The 21,519-nt window shown below is 40.0% G+C and overlaps 1 long non-coding RNA gene and 1 pseudogene across 1 annotated transcript in view; one reads left to right on the forward strand and one right to left on the reverse strand.

The window, feature by feature from the left end:
* The window catches only part of LOC141581429 (uncharacterized), a 48,458-nt gene that overhangs the window by 692 nt on the left and 26,247 nt on the right, over positions 1–21,519 (forward strand). The window lies entirely within an intron of this gene.
* The window catches only part of LOC101030877 (myb-binding protein 1A-like), a 32,598-nt pseudogene continuing 12,552 nt past the window's right edge, over positions 1,474–21,519 (reverse strand).

The following is a 21,519-nucleotide window of genomic DNA, read 5'->3' on the forward strand; positions in this document are numbered from 1 at the left end:
TCAAATACGGGCATCAGAGAGGTAGACATCATAAATCTTCCTCTGCACCAGTCTTGGGACTATGAGAGAGAGAGAAACTTGCCCCTCTCATTTTCTCTCACCCATCCTTCCCCTACCTAGTCTTTATTTAGAGCGTAATCAGAAATACTGTTACAGAGAACACCAGAATTCTAGAGCCAAGGAAATATGTTTACACTGGAATCATCCCTGTGGCTTATCCCTGCAGATGTCCCCATTAGAATTGTCATTTAGTTAATATTATAATGTCAAAATTTAAACTAAAAGGAGGTGGGCACTTACATTTGCGGTGAATCGAGCCACACCCTTTTCTTTGTTATTGGCACAGAGACAACCTGTAGGAAGATCATTGCCAATGAGTGGGTCATTTATTTTTTTTCTAGAAGAACTTACAGCCTCCATTAGAGTGGCAGTCAGAGTAAGACTCAATGAAAGATTAGTGCTTGGTTCAGAGCCTAAATCCTTACTTTGGTTTGCAAGTAAACATTTGAAAAGAGCCATGGCCTGGAGAGAGAGCTAGTGTCCAGGGAAGAGCAGACAAACAGGGATTGCCTCTGCCAACTGCCACGTTGGGCTGCCACTGGCACAGCTGCTGAGTCTGCAGGTGCGGTGATTATGGCTGTGAAAGATTTAAGCAGGACAAGCCTATGTAGCAGTGGCCGGGGAGCAGGTGAGATGTATGACTCTGGAAAAGGTTCTTGTTATTTTCAGCTGGAATTCTAGCAAGATAATGACAATTGGTACTAAAATGAGCTTAAAATGATCATCTTTCCAACATATTTTTTTTTTCCAGGTTTCTAGTGAATTTAATGCATGAGTCCCAAAAATCAATGGCAGAGGAGAAATGAATAAAATTAAAATGGGGTCAGGAGAAGAGGGCCATGGGCACACACAGGAGGGACAGTGAGTGGCCGAGTTAGGAGCTGGAGCATATATATATATATTTAATTAATTTTTTTTTTTTTTGCCTCCTCTTCCTTCCGGAAGCCAAACTGCTCCTTTATTTTTTAGAGCTGCTGATTGATTGTGAATCTCAGAGTCTTAAGAGAGAAGCCAAATATATTCCTCTTGTAAATGAAGAAATAAACCTATTTAAATCACCCCCTGTGGCTCCCTCAGCAAAAAGGCCCTGGAGTGGGGGGGAGTGATTTGAGTAACGGTCACACCTGTACCCAGCCTGCAGCCAGCATGTCACCCTGTACCCACCCAGGCGAACCCCAGAGCCCTGAACCTGGCCCATAGGGCCCTGAAGCCACAGTCCCAGCCTAGAACCAGGGGGGTCTCTGCATCCTGGGACCCGTGCAGGAACGGCTTGGGCTGTGCTTACCAGAGCAGGATGCCTGGGCAGGCAGTGACACCCTCCCTGGGGACAGAGCCTTAGAAGTGGCTTATATATTCAAATCGTGGTAGAAAAACAGGAGTCTTGGACAGATGGAGGCTGAGGGTGGCCTGCACTCAGGGCTTCCCGGCCTTCCTCAGATGTGCTTTCTTCTTCTTGCTCCCACTCTGGAGCAGGGTAGGGCTCCTGATGACCAAAGGCGGCCTTGTCTTTTTCCGTGCCAGTGTGGATGGTGGCGATTTGTTCAAGACCCCCTTTTTGGGAAGAGCCTCGTGGTGCTTCTTTTGGCCTGCAGGCTTCGTCGGGGAGCCGGGAGCTCCATTCACCTGGGACAGCTTCTGGTTGTTCTTCTGCAGTTTTGGGGACTTGGCAGGGGTGCTGGGGCTCAGGGTGGGGGTGCCAGGGGCTGGGTCCTTGGTGGTAGGTGTCCCGTTGGCCCGGGCCGGGACCTCGGCCTTCGTCCTGTTCCTCCTCCTGCCCGTGCCGGGGGCTGGCTCCCGCCGGTGGCTGCAGGCGTGCCGTCCTCTGACGTGTGTTTCTTGCGCTTCTTTGTCTCTGGCAAGAATTCCTTTTTCTTCCGCTTCCTGCTGATGGGGCTCTGGGTGGCGCTGGGGATCTCCTTGGCATCCTTCTTCTCCAACTTGGGGCGCGGGACTCCCAGGGTTTTCATGGCCTGTCAGTAGAGGTCGAGCAGGCTGCTGGAGCCGGTGGAGTGCGCGCCCTGCCGCAGGCCCTGCTGCTGCCCCTGCAGCACGCCCAGGAGCACCGTCAGGTCCAAGGTCAGCTTCTCGCGTTGGCAGGTCCTGAAGACAGTATTGAGCAGCTCCAGGGAGGACGGCGCCTGCTGGTGCTCCGCCTTGGTCTGCGCCTCCCCCAGTGTGCGCAGGTTCTCCGTGACCTTTCTCAGGACCTGGCCGATGAGCTGCTTCCACTCGGGGTCCTGGAAGCACGACCTCACCTCCCGCATGGGACAGGGTCTTCTGGAGCAGCAGGCAGGCCTGGGCCTGGTGGCGGGGCCGCCCTGGGCCTGTGACGTGCTGGATCAGGACGGGGAGCAGGCTCTCACAGAGCACCGGGTGCCGGGAGAAGAGGCTGAGAAACACTGGGACCGTGAGGGGGCTGTGGCGCTTGGTCAGGAAGGAGCTCAATGCTGACGAGAAGACGCGCATCGCGAGGTTCAAGTCCAGGGAGCCGGCAGCCTGCGGGCCCTCAGGCGCGGGGCTGGGGTCGGTGCCAGCCTCCAGCTCCTCCTGCGTCTCGTGCACGCGCCCCTTGGCATTGCCGCCCTTCAAGACCCGGAGCAGGTAAAGGGAGGCGTTGAAGTGGTAGAGGGCGGTGGAGGAGTCGGGCTGGCGGCCAGCCTGCTCCATCAGCCGCAGCACCTGGCCATGCAGGGCCTTGCAGAATGTTGCCATAGAAAACTCTAGACCCAGATCAAGACGCATTCGGCTTGTAACTATCGCTACAGACCCAAGTAAACAATCAAGAATAATAAACGCCCTGGAATAATGAAGAGCAACATAATCAATTGGTAAAGAGCTTTTTGAAAAATCACTGTTGAGCATTTTCAGAAATAAAAATTAAGAATTTAGTACAAATACTAAAGTCGAGCTCTCTAAAACCTCAATGGATAATTAAGAATTCTCTGAAAATTACAGATAATGCACACATCCATTTGTTCTTAACATTGACTATATTTGTCAATTTTATCAATCAAAAAAGTTCTAATTTCTAATTATAATGTTTTGTTTATTACTGAGCTTGAACATTTTTCACCGAAAAAAAAAAAAAAAAAAAAAAAAAAAAAGAATTTAGTACAAATAATAGTAAAATCCTTAAGGGAACATAGAAAGAGGGGATAGCTTTGTGTTCAAGACAATGTTTCACAAGACAATGTTTCACAATTACTTTTCCACTAGGTGAATTATCATTATCCACAGCTCGTTTTTCTTTTCTTCCTTCAGAATATGCCAAGTTAATATACTCATAAGAAGCTGCTTCTTGAAGAAGCAGGGGCCTGAGCATTGTGTATCCCAGGAATCTGGTCAGGTTCAATGGGACAGTTCAAAGGTTCAACAGGTGTGTATGAAGAGGGCCAGTCCTCCATGGGCTGCACTTTGTAGAACCTGGGAGAGTGACCTATGTGGCTGGTTCATGAGGGAAAATTTCTTTTTATTTTTCTTATTATACTTTAAGTTCTGGGGTACATGTGCAGAACATGCAGGTTTGTTACCTAGGTATACACATGCCATGGTGGATTGCTACATCCATCACCCTGTCATCTACATTAGGTGTTTCTCCTAACGATATCCCTTCCCTAGCCCTCCACCCTCTACTGTCTTTCTCTTAGCTCTCCGTCTCCCAAACAGGCACAGGTGTGTGATGTTCCCCTCCCTGTGTCCATGCATTCTCATTGCTCAACACCCATTTATGAATGAGAACATGCTGTGTTTGGTTTTCTGTTCTGTCTCTGTTTGCTGAGAATGATGGTTTCCATCTTCATACATGTCCCTGCAAAGGACATGAACTCATCCTTTTTTATGGCTGCCTAGTATTCCATGGTGTATATGTGCTGCATTTTCTTTATCCAGTCCATCACTGATGGGCATTTGGGTTGGGTAGATCACGGAACAGTTTGCTTAATCAAGGAAACTAGACAGAGTGGGAGGATCCAGGTTCAAGGAAAAGGTACAGAATTTTAGGGAAAGGGATGACAGCAAGTGGACTGTGAACAGTGGCTGGTTAGGGGAGCCTGATGAGTGTTCTGAACCCAGCAAAGTAGCTGCAACCTAGTCACAGGGACACTGGGCTTCAGGCATTGGTGGTGGGAGGAGAGGTACTGGTAACTTGGACATGATGGAGTATTTCAGTGCTCCATTGCCAGGTGACTGCCTTCCAACAAGACAACAGTGGTTTACTCATTCTCACAATACCATGGGTTTATGTCTATGTGGTTCTTCTGCATATCACAAACGGCTTGACTGGAGCTGGTGGCCAGACTGGCCTCTCTCACATGGCTGACAGTTGGTACTGGCTGGTGACTATGGCAGCTTTGTTCTCCCCAGTGTGGCCTCTCATCCTCCAATAGGCTAGACTCAGCTTCAATAGGCTTCCGGAAGAGCAAGAACAGAATCTGCAAAATCTTTGAGGGACTAGGCTTTGTGATTTGTAGGATGCCTTATTTCACATTCTGTTGGCCAAAGAAATTTTGAGTCAGCGCAGATTCAAGGGAGTAAAGCAATCGACTATCTTTTGATGGGAAGAACAGCAGCCACACATTGCAAAACAGTGTGGACATGGGGAGGTCTGGCTCATTAAGGATCCTCATTGTAACACTCTTAACACATAGAGTATTTTTCTTAACATGGCTTCACTCTTTTGGGGTATGCATTACGTTACATAGATACCCTCGTTCTTTATGCTTATTTTTGATTTCACGTAGGCCTTTCAAAATTTATTCAGTAAGTATCTTTTAGACACCTATTGTTTTCTTGGCAGTGTGCTAGGTTTTGGGAACATTATGGTGACCAAGATTAGACATAATCTTAAAGGAATTTTCTTTTTCTTTTCCATAAAATCAGGGGAATGGTGAGTTTATGCATGGAGTGAGAAGGGGGAGAAATACAACAGGATATATCAGGATAGAAGGATGGCAGTAGAAAGCTAGCAACACGGTAAAGTGGATTGGAAGAAGCAGGATTATATTCTCTGATTTTCTAAAAAGCTACCAATAAGGGATGATTTTATTCTTCCAGGTATAAAGTTATTTTTTTCTTTCTTTTTCAGGAATAATCTGACTTTAAAGAAGGGAGAAATCGGTGCTGGGATTTCTTGGTTCTAGTGAAAAGTAGTTTTTAAAAATTTAATTGACAAAAGTTATGTATATTCAGGTACATGATGTGATGATTTTATATACATGTACATATATAGTGATAGTCACAACCAATTAATTAATGTAACCATCACCACCTATAGTTACCCTTTTGTGTGCACATGTGTGTGTGTATATGTGCATGCAGTGAGGACACTTAAAATATACTCTTATAAATTTGAAGTAAACAATACAGTATTATTAACTGTAGGTCCCATATTGTACGTTAGATTTTAGAACTTATCCATCTTAAAACAAAACGTTTGTACCCTTGACCAACATCTTTCAATTTCCCCTGTGCCTGAGCCCCTGACAACCACCTTTCTACTGTCTACGTTTTTGAGTTCAACTTTTTTAGATTCCACATGTAAGTGATATCATACAGTATTTCCACATACAAATGAGACCATATAGCATTTGTTCCTGTGACTTTTTAAATTCTGTTTACCATAACCTAAGTTTCATCCATGCTGTTGCAAATGACAGGATTTTCTTCCTTTTATGGTCAAGTAATATTCTACATTTTCTTCATCCATTCATAAATTCATGAACATTTAGTTTGATTCCATATCTTGGCTACTGTAAATGGTGCAGCATTATTTGCAATAGCCAAGGTATGGACTCAAACCAGATATTAATTCAACATGCTTATTTTATTTTGTCTGGATACATACCCGGAAGTGGTGGGATTGCTGGATCATATGATCTGTGCAGCCTTGTGTTGTTGTCTGTGCATTTCAAGTACCAAACACGTCTTTCAGTTTGTGTAGCTGGTTTCTCTAGATAAAGGGCTTCTTCTGTTGGGTCCCCACGCTGACTCTGAGATTTCCTCTGGGATTACGGTTGAGCAGGGTTAGAGGTAGGTCATGTAGCTTCTACTGAGTGCATAGTGAGGTATACAGTAGGTGAGGTTGTTACCAGGGGCTCAAGCAAACATGGATCCTGTCTGGGTTCTGGGTGGACTGGACTATCCCCAGAAGCATGGCTGGTAGGGCTGGTGCTGAATAAGGGTCTACTTCAGAATCTGCAGATGGCAGGTCTGTGCATGGTGTATGGATAGGTGTGGCTTCCTCCAGGTTTCTGGATTGGTTTACTCTGGGTCACTGGGTGGGTCCCTAGGCAGGCAGTGATGGCCTTCAGACATGGCTGAGAGGGGCTGGACCTGAGTCACAGGGCTGATACAGGGTCCACAGATAAGACTGAGATCTGCAGGGCATAAATGATTTGGGAACACAAATGGTGTGTCTCTCTCTGGGGTCCTGGAAAGGCAGGCTGCTTTCAGACTGTAGCTGAGAGGAACTAAAGCAGATTCTCAGGGCTATTTCAGGATCTGCTGATGGTAGAAAGTAGTTTTAATGCTCTGGGCCATCTCCTAGAGAAAAGAAATATCCAATGATGACTTAGAACTACAGTAAGCCAAATGTGGGTTATCCACGACATTTCCCACACTCAGAGTTAAGGCCAAATGTGTTCATTCAAATAACTGTACCTGAAGCCTTCACTCCTGGAGCAATCCCATATGGATAGGAGCCATGGCATATTTCCTGGGTACAGCAGTGAGAGGAGAACCTCCTGCACTGGCAAATCTGATTGGTGCAAATGTGCCATCTGTCATTTGTCTGGCCTGCAACTACCCCTTCAAGTATGCCAGTGTGGGGCGAAGCACAGAAAACAGAGCCCGGGTCTGTTAAGTCCCTTGCTAAGCAGAAATGGCTGCCAGGGTGCCTCCTACTCAACTATGGGCCACCAGGGCTTGAAACAAGCAGAATCTCATAGTTTCTCAATCTTATACCTTTATGTTTTGTAAAAAAGTCAGAAAATACACTGTCACCTGGCACAATGAAAATCTATGCGGATTTATTACTTGGTAAATAAGATTAAAACTCTGATTATGATAATTTAAATAATCTGTTTTCATAACACTTAATTGCAGAAACCCAATGTTTTCTGGACTTTCTTTATAAATTCTTTTTCTTTCTTTCTTTCTTTCTTTTTTTTTTTTTTTTTTTTTTTTTTTTTGAGATGAAATTTCACTTTTGTCATCCAGGTTAGTGTAATGGCATGATCTTGGCTCACTGCAACCTCTGCCTGCCAACTTCAAGTGGTTCTCCTGCCTCAGCCTGCCGAGAGGCTGGGATTACAGGTGCGTGCCACCACACCCGACTAATTTTTATATTTTTAGTAGAGACAGGGTTTCACCGCATTGGCCAGGCTGGTCTCGAACTCCTGACCTCAGGTGGTTCACCCATCTTGGCCTCCCAAAGTTCTGGGATTACAGGCGTAAGCCACCATGCCTGGCTTTTTTTGTGAATTCTTTTAATATTTTCCTGAGATAGATGGAAAAGAAATACGTCTATTACAGGTGCTCAGACAATCTACTATAGGGAATTATACTGAGAAGAACTTAACACATGTCTCTTTCTATACAAGCACTCAGGTACCCTGCACTGATGTTAGAATGGTCCCAGGTGGGCATTCGCTTTCTGTGAAACCATGGGTGCCTGTCCTACAGTCTTTCAGAACATCTGCCAGTGCTACCCAAACAAATCCTGGTGTAATGAGGCAGTCCTAATGCAAATGCTTAATAGAGGCATGGCATTCTTGTTTGATTGCTTTGCTGCTGCAGAGAAACAGGGCCCAATTTAACATTAAGCCTATAATTAGTAAACAGTACTCTTTTGCTTATGTAAACAAAACCCCTTGCATTTTGATAACAACATATTCATAATTAAAATTAAACCAAGCTAGAAAATCATAACTCCAGGGTAGCAACTAAGTCATTCTCACACAGAGTGTTTATAAAAAGTAAGTTGAGGGTTGGACATGGTGGCTCACACCTGTAATCCTGGTGCTTTAAGAGACTAAGACAACAGCAAACTGACACAAGAACAGAAAATCAAACACTGCATGGTCTCACTCATAAGCCAGTGTTGAACAATGAGAACACATGGACACAGGGAGGGAAGCACCACACACTAGGGTCTGCGCGGGGGTGGGGGGGAACTAAGGGAGGGATAGCAGGGGGTGGGGAGTTGGGGAGGGATAACATGGGGAGAAATGTCACATATAGGTGATGGGGAGGAAGGCAGCAAACCACATTGCCATGTATGTACCTATGCAACAATTTTGCATGTTTTTCACATGTACCCCAAAACCTAAAACGCAATTAAAAAAAAAAAGACTGAGACAAAAGGATTGTTTGAGCTCAGGATTTCAAGACCAGACTGGGCAACATAGCAAGATCCCTGTCTCTACCAAAATACACACACACACACACACACACACACACACACATATTAGCCAGGCATGGTGGTGTGCACCTGTAGTTCCTGCTACTCCGGAGGCTGAAATGGGAAGGTCATTTGAGAGGAGAGCAGGACTGTGTCACTGCGCTCCAGCCTACATGACAGAGTGAGACCCTGTCCCAAAATTTAAAAAAAATAAAATCAAAAATAAGTTGACATGACAGTGTAGTAGAGTTGACTTTATGGAAAGAAGGTGGGGGCACTGGCTGTAACTTCTTTTTGTCCTTTACCCTGGGGAATTTCTTGTGGCTTCTAGTAATTTATTTATCTATATTTGTTTGTTGATTCAAAAGCACTTGTGGGGAATGTGTATGGATACTAGACAGACTATGTATTTTATTTAAGGGACGAATGGTGTAAATAATACAAAATAGGCCTTGATGTTCATCTTCCTGTGGGCTTCTATATATAAACCAAAAAGATTCTCTTTTATTTTCTGAGTGGGGGAAGTAGAGTTGGTCAGTGTCTCCATGTTTGTGGACGTTTATTGCTAAATATTGCTGTAAGGGCTCTTGTTGATAACCAGGGCAGCTCTATTCTCGTGTATCTCAGGCTGTCGACTGAGGTCTGAGCAGAGGCTGTCATTCTGTTTAGCAGTTACTGATAATGACAGATCTACTCATTTACTGAAAGTAACTGACTGCTGTCAGTCAGTTACTGATATTGACAGATATCACCACAGGAGGGGGTGGATGACATACAGAGGGTGAGTAAGACTGTTGTAGAGAGGAGACCAAGAAACTGAAGGATCAGGCTGTTGTAAGGATCATCTCTGTTGTAGATTAAAATTTCTAAGAATGAATTCAGGAGAGAGTCTCAGTTCTAGAGAAGAATGATGGGGGGCCAGGAGCACCCATCACTTGGAAATGTAGAGTGATGACCGGGGGTCTATAGGTGACAGGAAAAATAAGGAGTTACAAGTGGTGTTATTTTATGATATAATTTTCAAAGCTGGAGTGTTTCAGAGAAAAAGGAAGGGGGGGTGGTTTAAACGTGAGAAGGAGGAACAAGAATATCCTCCCCACCTCTGGGGAAAACTGTATCAGGATGGTGAAAGAAAAACATTTCTTAGAAGGATTACAGGAGAAGTAATATTTTCAGGGAAAGCCAGGTTTTTATTCTAAAGGTGAAATGAATATTTAGAGATGAGGTTAAAAATATGGGGGATTCAAGTGAATTAACACAGGAACAGAAAACTAAGTCCTGCATGTTCTCACTCAGAAGTGGGAGCTTATGCATTGAGCAGACATGGACGTTAATATGGGAAGAATAGATACTACCTACGGGGGTAGGAGAGGAGAGAGGCGTGGGTTGAAACTACCTATCCGGTACCATGCTCACTACCTGAGTGCAATATACTCATATAACAAACCTGCATCTAACATAGAAGTTGAAATTAAAAAAAAAAAAGAATATAGAGATTTTGCAGATAATGGATGGTGAGTTCTAAAAGGCACAATACAAGGAGAAAGGTGAGAAGAGAAAAAATAAAAGGGTCGGCGAAGAGCTAACAGGGATTGAAGACTGGAAGATGGTTGAAGGAGTCCAGTCTTGGGTGACAAAGAGAAAAAAGGCGTGAGTTTAATTCCAATGCATAATCGAGGCAGAGATTATTGGGGGATAAAAAAGTGTGTATTTCAGCAGCTTCCTGTTCATCTCTGATGAGGTATAGAAGGCCTAAAGGAGGAGACTCCTGCTTGACTTGTAATCCCTGTTGGTGGAGCAGAAAGTGTGTATCCTCCATCTTCATCCCCTTGGATGGAAGGGAATCTTCTCGGGAAAGCCCGATGTTCTGCACTCAGCCAGGCCTTTCACCCCTGAAGAGTCATGTGGGGATCGGCTCCTCCTTGTGCACTGGTTCATTTCAGACCCTGGGATAATGTGATGTACTGCCTAAATTGTCAAGGATTTGAGGTGTTCTCCCAATTCACAGGGATGTAGAATATTGAAGGTAAAAGAAATCTAAGAGAATTTCAGGCTCAACCGTTCAGTTTCACGAGAGAGAAAACTGAGTCTGAGGGGGTCGAGTACCTTGGCTCAGGTCTCCCCTATGAATAGAATTATAACACAGATATCCTGATTTTAGGCAATGACTCCCACATTTCAGTCAACAACCCTGTTTTGGTGTGTTGGTGCTGAGAAGTTCTTTTTTTTGAGACACAGTCTCGCCCTGTCACCAGACTGAAGTGCAGTGGAGCGATTTCGGCTCACAGCAACCTCTGCTTCCCAGGTTCACCCTCCGCCTCCCGATTCCCCTGCCACAGCCTCCTGAGTAGCTGGGACTACAGGCATGCACCACATATCTGGCTAACTTTCTGTATTTTAGTAGAGATGGGGTTTCACCTTGTTGACCAGAATGGTCTTGATCACCTGACCTCGTGATCTGCCCACCTCGGCTTCCCAAAGTGAGCTACTGCACCCGGCCAGGTTCATAGTTTAATTAAAAAAAAATTTCCCAGTCAGAAAATATATAGACTTTTTACTATATAAAGTATAGTAAAAACTTTATTATAAAAAAGACCTTGCTTGGTTTCAAGCATTTTCCACAATGTATGAAATACCGTTCCATAGACAATCTGGCATGTGTTCAAGGGGATGGTCTTCCATCAAGGCTACTCAGATTCCTTAAATTCACAGGTAGAGCCTTCACAGGGCACACCAAGGCTGTGCCCTATGAAGCCTCTGCCCTATGAAGGCTCTGCCTGTGAATTTACGGAATCTGGTACATGGGAACTGTATTGTAAGAAGGGTTTCTAAACTTCTGAGGGTAAAATAAAGCCTTTCCTTCAATACCTTTAGAAATACAAAACCCATTAGATCATCAAGATTCCAGAATTTTATAGCTGTTTCTTTAGTCAATAGTTTTTGAACTCTTTTTTTGAGGAGGTCTTTCCTGGGTTACTTGGGACTCTGCTTCATCTCTTTAGAACAAAAGTGGATAGTCCTCCACTGGTATTATATATCTGATGACACTTTATATCAATGCAATTATATAATAGGTGGCCTATTACAGGCCATAAAGCATAATCTTTTCAAGGTATATCCACGTTGCTGCATACATCACTATTGCATTCCTTTTGTTGTTTGAATAATATTCCATTGCATGTGAGGGAATGTATTCTCTTCCTGGGTCCGTGAGGGGGCCCAGTTTCAAGGGCAAGAACTTCCCAGTGCCATAAACTTGCCCCTCCCACCTCTCCATCTGGGGATTAGAGGTCTTTGTTTAAATTTTCCTGTGCTCTGGAAAGAATCAAAGATCAATCACTCCAGAAGTTTAAAGGAACTACTTTCTTAGGCCAGGGCACTTGGAGGAGCAGGGAATTCCTCCCAGGCTAAAAGTTCCCTTCTTCCACAGCCCTTTGGATTCCATAGTTGGGTCCCCTTCCACAATCTTTATGGATGCTTTCTCTCTCTCATCTTTTTCTCTCTCCTTTTCCTCTTTCTCTGCCTAAATAAATCACTTCCTGCAAAAACTCTTTGGGGTCCGATATTTACTTGGAAATGCACTGCACCTGGCATGGTCCCCTCTTCTATTCTTGGGTGAGTGAGAGACCAAGAGCCTGGAGCCTACTGGGGAGTGAGCTAAGGCTCCCCTGCACCCTGGAACCTGGCCAACAGCATGGATACATCCCATTTTGTTTATCTTTTCGTTGATTGCTGGAAATTTGTATTGTTTCCACATTTTGGCTCTCACGAGTATTACTCCTATGAACATTCTGGTAGAAGTTTTTGTTTGACACTTGTTTTCATTGTGTTGTGTGTTCGTGTGTGTGTGTGTGTGTGTGTGTGCGCGCGCGCACGTGCATATACCTAGTATTAGAATTTCTGGGTTATATAGTAATTCTATAAATAACTTATTGAAGATTTGCCAAACCGTTTTCCAAAATATCTACATCATTTTACATTTACACCAGCAATGTATAAGGGTTCTAATTTATCCAACTTCTTTCCAACACTTGTTCTTGTCTCTCTTTTTGATTTCAGCCATTCTGGTGTGTGTGTGAAGGGTTATCCCCTTGTGGTTTTGATTTGCATTTCCTTAATGACCAATGACATTGATCGTCTTTCTGCATGTTTATTATCTCCATGCATATCTTCTTTTTTGGAAAAATGACTACGCAAATATTTTGCTCATTTTTAAATTGGATATTTGCCTTTTCATTGCAAATTGGGAGAATTCTTCGTATATTCTGGAAACTAGACTTTTATTGGAGATATGATTTGCAAATATTTTCTACCATTCTGTGTTGTATTTTTCTTTGTTAGTGTGTCTATAAGTGCTATATATTATTGATAAACATTGACACTTTTATAATTATAAATATCCTTCTTTGTCTCTACTATAATTTTTTAAAATTAAAATTTATTTTATTTTAAGTTCTGGGATATATGTGTGGGATGTGCCGTTTTGTTACATAGGTAAACGTGTCCCATGGTGGTTTGCTGCACCTATCTACCCAACACCTAGGTATTTAAGCCAGCATGCATTAGCTATTTATTTTGATGCTTTCCCTCTCCCTGGCCTCCCCAACAGGCCCCAGTGTGTGTTGTTCCCGTTCTTGTGTCTATGTGTTCGCATTGTTTAGCTCCCACTTAAAAGTGAGAACATGTGGTGTTTGGTTTTCTGTTCCTGTGTTAGTTTGCTGAGGATGATGGCTTCCAGCTCTAACCATGTCAAAGGGCACGATCTCATTCCTTTTTATGGCTGCTTAGTATTTTGTGTTTATTGTGTGATATTATTATAGCCACTCTGGCCTTCATTTGGTTACTGTTTAAATGATACATTATTTTTTTGGTAGAAATTTTGCTTTCAACCTATTTGTGTTTTTGGATCTAAAGTGTACCTCTTTTATACAGCATTTAGTTGTGTCATTTAAAAAATTGATTCTGCCAATCTCTCCTTTTTTATTGGCATGTTAATTCATTTATATTTGACATAATTACTGATGTATTAGGATTTACGACAGCCAGTTGCTGTCTTTCCTATATCTTTCTTCTTGCCCTTGTATTTTTCTATTACTATCTGTTTTGTGTTAAATAGATGGACTATTCTACTGCACGCTTTTAATTTTCTTAGTTTGCAAATTTTTTGAGTTATTTCTTAGTGCCTGCTATTAAAATTAGCAGATTAGATTAAAAAATCTAGTTCACAATAAAATCAGCTAAATTTCAATAATATACAAAAACTTCACTCCAGCCTAACTCTATTCCTTCCTCCTCCTTTTTGCTATTTTCTAATATAAATTATATCTTTATGCATTGTAAGCTGAGAAGCACGCTCGTGTAATTATTACTTTATGCAGTTGTCTTTTACATCAGATGGGGAGCAAAGGAGTTAAAGACAAAAAATACATTTATGCTATCTTTTATTTTTATCTATGTAGGTACTCACTGGAACTATTTATTTCTTCATGTTCCTTCTGCTTACTGTTTCCTGTTCTTTTATTTTAGCCTGAAGAAATCCCTAGAGTATTTATTTTTTGTAGGCCAGTTTTGCTAGCAACAAAATTCTTTTAGTTTTTGTTTATCTGCAAATATCTTACATTTCTCTTTCTTTTTGAAGGATAGTTTTGTCAAATATAGATTCTTGGTCAAGGGTCTTTTTCTTTCAGCACTTTGAACACGTCATCTCACCGCCTTTTGGCTTCTAGTTGTTTTTGATGATAAAATAAGTTAACTTATTGGGAAATTATTTGTAGGTAATAAGTTGATTTTCTCTTGCTGCTTTCAATATATTTTTTCCTTTCCAGCTTTTGATACTTTTGACAGTTTGACTATAGTGTGTCTACGTGTGGATTTCTTTGAGATTACCCTCTTTGAAGTTTGTTGCATTTCTTAGATTCATAGATAAAATATTTTCATAAATTTGTAAAGGTAGCCATTATTTCTTCAATTGTTCTTTGTGCCTCTTTCTTTCTTTCTCTCCTCTACTTTTGGGACTCATATTATACATGCATTGACATATTAAAAATATCCCACATATATCTGAGGACTCTTAATTTTTTTAAATTTGTTCAGACTTGATTCATCTTCAAGTTTACTTTGTTCTGCTAGCTTACATCTGCTACTGAGACTCTCCTATGAATTTCACATGTCAGTTATTGTACTTTTCAATACTTGTCTATTTGGTTCTTTTTTAAAAAAAATTCTATATCTTTACTGATAGTCTCAATTGGTTATTCATATACTCCCTTTTAATTCTTTAAACATAGTTTCTTCTAGTTTTTGACTATATTTGTAACAGCTGGTTTTAAGTATTTGTCTAGTAAGTTCAATATCTAGGCTTCCTTGCATAATATTTCTATTGAATATATTTTCTTTTATTGTGCTATGAGCCATACTGTATCTTTGTGTGCCTCATAAGTCTTTGCTTAAAGCTGGACATTTAAAATAATGTTATGCAGCAATTCTAAAACTCAGACTCTCCCTTACTTACCATCATTTTTCATTATTGCTATTTGTTTTGGTTGTTGCTATTTACTGTTTAGTAACTTTTCTGGTCTAATTCTGTAAAGGCTGTAAGCTTTATCATGTGCAACCACTGAAATCTCTCCTTGGTTAACTTAGTGGTCAGCAAATGATTGGGCAGAAGGTTTGTTAAGTTCTTTGAAAGAATAAGTGTCCTATTCTTTCCAAGGGTCTCTCAGTGAGTGTGTGTGTGTGTGTGTGTGTGTGTGTGTGTGCGCGCACACGCGTGCGTGCATGTATGTGTGTATGTTAGAGTATGCCTTGAATGGAAGTTGACAACTTTAACTTAGCCTTCCCTCCTGCTTTCAAAGAACCTAAGGGTCAGTGAAAAGGGATATATTAAGGCAGTCTTAGGTCTTTCCTGGAAATACACATAGCCTCACACATGCATGTGACTTTCTAGATCTCCATGTATATGTCAGAGCTTTTCCAAGAGCTCTGTGGGCACTTTGTCCCCAAGACCTTGTTTATGGTTTCGTTACTGTTGTTGTTGTTGGCCAACCTTTTTAAAATCTTACTTGTTTTTTAATTTTTAAACAACTTTTATGTAATAAAAACTGAAAAATACTCTTGTTGAGTGTTTTTTTCCTACACCAGAAGCTATTCAAATAATGTACTATTTTTGTAGACACATTTTCTCATATTTTGCATGTATAGATTATTAAAAATCATGTAATACCAATCCTTTACTTGTTCTTCTCTACTGACAAGTCTTTGGAGACCAGAATTATATCTTGTTTACCATTCTATGTACAATAAACTCGTACTTTGGTTGACACATGTTATTCAGTCAATAAATACACAGAGGCAACTTTTAGTGGGAGAATTTATTGAAGAAAATATTATGATTGATTTTCTTTTAACGAAATGCCTAAACATCTTAATACTTTCATACTTGGTGATAACTGTAATGTGAGATAAATTTCCTTTGTCATTTCTGTAAAAAACCCATCTGAGTGGCTGGGCACAGTGGCTCAAACCTGTAATCCCAGCACTTTGGGAGGCTGAGGTGGGTGGATCATTTGAGGTCAGGAGTTCAATACCAGCCTGGCAAACATGATAAAACCCCATCTCTACTAAAAATACAAAAATTAGTCAGGTGTGGTAGCACATACCTGTAATCCCAGCTACTCGGGAAGCTGAGGCAGGAGAATCTCTTGAATCTGGGAAGCGGAGGTTGCGGTGAGCCGAGATCGTGCCACTGCACTCCAGCCTGGGTGACAGAGCGAGACTTCATTTCAAACAAACAAGCAAACAAACCAACAACCCATCTGAGCTAAAATATTCAATAGTGAGTGTGATAATTCAAACAACTTCTGACATGTTCCATAGATGTTCTCATGTTTTAGCATGCATTGTTTTCATGAGTTATTTCTGTGCACCATGGAAGAAACTCCTCCCTAGCCAGCATTGAGCAGCTCAGTTGATAACTGAAAATATTAACTATTAGAGGAGGAAGATGTTTACAAGATTAACCTGTCACTAATCCGGTATACAAAAATTCACGTGATGCTTCTGTCAAGGACGTGGATCATGCCATCAATAGAAATGTTTTGAAATTTGCATGTTATGTTTTGTCATTCTTCAGATAGAAAATCAAATCCACATATGGAAAATAATACTTAATGTTATTACTGTATGTCGTACATGACTAATGATGCTTTTCACGTGAAATCAATAGTATTTAAAATCATCTTTTCTTTTTGTAACCTCCAAATTTACTTTCAATTGAGTCCAAAATTTGCATCTGTGCTATTTTCATTATGTATATAGAAGAATTTATACATTAGCTTATGCACCAGCCTAAGAAAAATGTAAAGTTCCATACTTTTTTTTTTTTAATCAAGTGACTCCTTTAACTTTACAAGAATTAAAAATTTGCAGTTGTTTTTATGGAAAACTGTAGGAAGATATACTTTCTGCGTTTATGCATTCAAAAATATGTTTGAATGATGTTTTTGAGTCCAATTTCTGAATTGATAGAAAATGAATACACACATATATACAATGTCAAAAGCAAAACATCTCATTTAGATATATTACTGAAGTAATTGGTCTTATTTTAATGGATATATCATGAAGAAATCTGAATTATCTAAATGTTCTCCACTCCCTCAAAATCTTCCTGACTTAAAAAGTTCAAGTCATAGAATTTCTATAATATGATTAACATTCAGAGTAATTTTATATTAATCACATAAGATATAAATCAAAATGTTCTCCAGGTGTACAGAGTGTGTGGTGCTTGGAGCCAGAGAGATTGTAAAATAAGAGAAGCAATTCAGTCATAGGACTGACCTTTTGCTCCATCAGATATAAAACCTAATTTCAGCAGTTTGATATTAGCATTCTTTTCTGGATAAGACTTTATGCCATTATCAGTATAGAGTACATTTGTAACAACTTAGTAGCACTCAAAGTAGATAAATATTTAAGTAGAAAAAAATAAATAATAATTGTTTAACCTTATTAAAAATATCAATTGGCTGTGTCTATTGGCTCATGCCTGTAATCCAGCACTTTGAGAGGCTGAGGTGGGAGGATTGCCTAAGCACAGAAGTTTGAGACCAGCCTGGGCAACAAAAGAAGACACTAGTTTCACAGAACAAAACAAAACCAAAAAAAAAAAAAAAAGAAAAAAATAGGCAGATGTGGTGGTACATGCTTGTGGGCCCAGCTACTTAGGAAGCTGAGGTGAGAGGATAGCTTGAGCCTGGGAAGTCAAGGCTGCAGTCAGCCACGATCATGCCATTGCATTCCAGTCTGAGCAACAGTGAGAACCTGTCAAAAAAAAAAAGCAAATTGATTGGAGGGTTATTATTTATTTAATTTTTAATTGATTGTTATACCATTATATAATCTCATCATCATTAGCAAAAGCAACTGAGAAAATATCCTATGAAAGAAAAAGACATTAATTCTCAATATTTCAACTTAATCAATGATATGATTAATTCATTGGAAAATACATGGAATAGACCATTGATTTACTTATTTTTTTCAAGCTCTCTCATTTAATGGCTTCTGTGGTAAAAGTTAAGCTTCTCAACATCAAAGAGACTACAAACATAGATATTAGGCACATACACTTGAGAGTCCTAGTACTTGGGCTTAAAATCCAGCTTGTCTACTGACCAGCTGCATAACCCTGGGCAAGATGACTCAACTCAACCTCTTTATTCTCAGTTTCTTTATCTGTAAACTAGAGCTAATATTCACATTTCAGGTTGTTGGTATGAAGGTTAAATGAAAAAGTATATGCCAAACATTTTGAACAGTGCCTGGCATATAATAAGTACTATATGTGTTTGTCAATATTACTATTATTAAATTATTTTATAGGACAGAACACATCAGAAATTTTAAGAATAGTGTATTAGTTATCATAGCTAAATAATATCCTTATATATTGCTTTTACTTTAATTATCCATTCACTATTAATTTAAAAATAGATACCATTTTTACTTTTGAGGTCTTTATACAGTAGAGGCATCTGGGGCATTTTCACGAAATCATTCATCAGAAGGTCCATTACCATTAGTTGAACTAATGGCTACTTGCACCATTAGCTTAAATCAATTAATAGGCAGCAGCAATTTCCTCAGTCTTTTTTTATGAGTAACTTTTTTTTCTGCTTGGACACTTATTTAGGTTTAAATCTAGAAGAGTTACTAAGGATTTGTTTCACTAGTTATATAATGTGAGAATCTTGACAATTACTCATATTCTAGCTCATTTCCTGCTCCCAAATTCAGTGCATATGTTTAAAAAGCTTTCACTTAAAGAACAGAAGGAGGAAAATAAAACTATTGAGGTCAGGGCAGATGGAGAGTACATATGGACTGTTTTCTGATTGTGGTGAAGTACTAGATTTAAAAAAAAAAAATTAAATTTCTAAAACTTTCCATCCTGTTGCTGACCAATACTTTTATAAAATACAATAGAATTGAACTTTTAACAAAGTTGATCATGCGAGTAGATGACATAGTAATGTCAAATTGCCATAAATGTTTCTGAGCTTCTGATTTTAAATTCCGTATCTTGAAATGCACTGGTAACAAATACTTTGTGTGCTGGTACCTTGGGTAGCACTAACATAGAGCACATTAAGATGGGCATATTTCCAAGGATTACTTCAGGACATTGGTTTCTTAGGTAAGTGGTAACAAATTTCCACCATCCTCCACAGAAGTGGCTTTATATAATTACTTATTACTCATTCAGTATTTAAATTCTAATTTAAAATTTAAGTATAGTAACAGAAAACAATTCAGTATTTGCCTGAGTATGAGGGTGGGAGGATATGGACTAGAAACAGTCATAAGGAACTTTCTGGGGTGCTGAAAATGTTTCTTACCTTCTTTGTATTGGTGGATTCACTGACATATACATTTTTAAAACTTTTTGAATTATGTGCTTAAAATGAGTTCCCTTTATCGAATGTAAATTATATCTCACTAAAGTTGGTTTAACAATACTGGTTTTAGAAAATATGTTGTTTGCTTTGCGAGGAATGAAGAAATTGAGGAACAGACAAAGTTCTTCCCTTACTTCCAAGATAAAGTATTATGGACATATATCTTTCTCATTTTGGTTCTCACCATAACCCTGTTGTCACTTACCATGCATCAGGTGGCACTGCCTGGTGACAAGAACCTCATGGTGTGGGAAACTTCTGCATGTGATAAAAGTGGCTGTTTTGCTCATTGTGTCATCTTTCTTGGCCTGAAGAAAGATCTCCTTCCATTTTCACAGAAGCTATTTTTTTAAAATAAGAAGATCCTAAGTTTTTCACAAGAAAATTTGAACTCCTTTTAGAACATGTTTTATTATTGTTGAAGGTAAAGTAAATTTGGGTTCTTCTCAAAGGGTAATTTTAAATTAAAATTTTAAAACAGCCAAATAAAATTTTAACAAATTACACAAAATACAAATATTTTTGGAGAACCAGTAACCATGCATCAAAATATGGAAACTTGAGATTAAGCTACTAAGAAAATCACAGAATAAATATACAAAGTCCCTTTATAGTTTTTATATTACAGACACACATTCATGATTTTGTTACTAGCAAAAAGCTCTTATTTATCCAAGTTGACAATACTGATTGGTTACTCAGCATAGACTAAAAATACATTTTTCTGCCAAGTGCAGTGGCTCACGCCTGTAATCCCAGCACTTTGGGAGGCAGAGGCGGGTGGATCACGAAGTCAAGAGATTGAGACCATCCTGGTCAACATGGTGAAACCCCGTCTCTACCAAAAATACAAAAAATTAGCCAGGCATGGTGCCTGTAATCTCAGCTACTCAAGAGGCTGAGGCACGAGAATTGCCTGAACCCAGGAGAGGGAGGTAGCAGTGAGCTGAGATCGCGCCATTGCACTCCAGCCTGGGCAACAAGGGCGAAACTCCATCTCAAAAAAAAAAAAAAAATACATTTTTCTCTACCATAATCACAAAGCATTTTAAGCAAATTTCTTCTATCATAATAGCATACTGTACCATACTACACTATGCATTGAATGAGCAGTAAACATCTTTTAACAAACGAATATATTATGGACTACCTAAAACCTCAGACTAGACAGCGAAGTGATTTTTCTTCTAAATAGCATATAGGAGTGGTCGTTTGAAGCTGCCCAAATTTCCTATCTTTTTGTTTCTGTCTATCTATCTATTATATATCCATCTTTCTGTCTTCCCATCATCTACATAGGCACAGGAGAATTATTTTCTTTATTTTGGTGGGTTGTTGCCCTAGTTTCAATAATTGAGTTTTGTATTTCAAATAATATTTGCTTTCTTCCTGTTTATTACATAGAGAAGTGTAAGAAACATTAATATCATTCTTAATCCATAATAAAGAGATAACCAGTATTATTATGCTATGTATCCTTTCTTTTCTTACTCTATTGACCATATATATATATATATATATATGGTCATATAGAAATATGACTTTTGACTTTCTTTAGCCAGGACACCAAATTTATTATTTGATATGATTTGGCTGTGTTCCCACCCAAATTTCACCTTGCATTGTAATAATTCCCACATGTCAAGGGCAGGACCAGGTGGAGATAATTGAATCATGAGGGCAGTTTCCCCCATACTGTTCTCATGGTATTCTCATAAGATCTGATGGTTTAATAAACGCGAGTTCCCCTGCCTCAGCTCTCTTGCCTGCCATCATGTTAGATGTCCCTTTTCTTCTCCTTTGCCTTCCACCATGATTGTGAAGCCTCCCCAGCCACGTGGAACTGTGAGCCCATTAAACCTCTTTCCTTTATAAATTACCCAGTCTTGGGTATATCTTTATTAGCAGCCTGAGAACAAACTATTACATTATTATATATCAGGTGTTCATATAATGGAGAAACCTTGAACATAGGACAAGAACCCCGGGAGCTCTGGACGACTAAACAACACACACTTCAGCCTCATTCACACAGCAGATGGGAACTTATGAATCAGACCACCAAGTATTGCCTCCTCCTTCAGTCACTTTAATTGTAAA

The sequence above is a fragment of the Saimiri boliviensis genome, chromosome 15, assembly GCF_048565385.1.
Source record: "Saimiri boliviensis isolate mSaiBol1 chromosome 15, mSaiBol1.pri, whole genome shotgun sequence".
NCBI classification, from domain to species: domain Eukaryota; kingdom Metazoa; phylum Chordata; class Mammalia; order Primates; family Cebidae; genus Saimiri; species Saimiri boliviensis.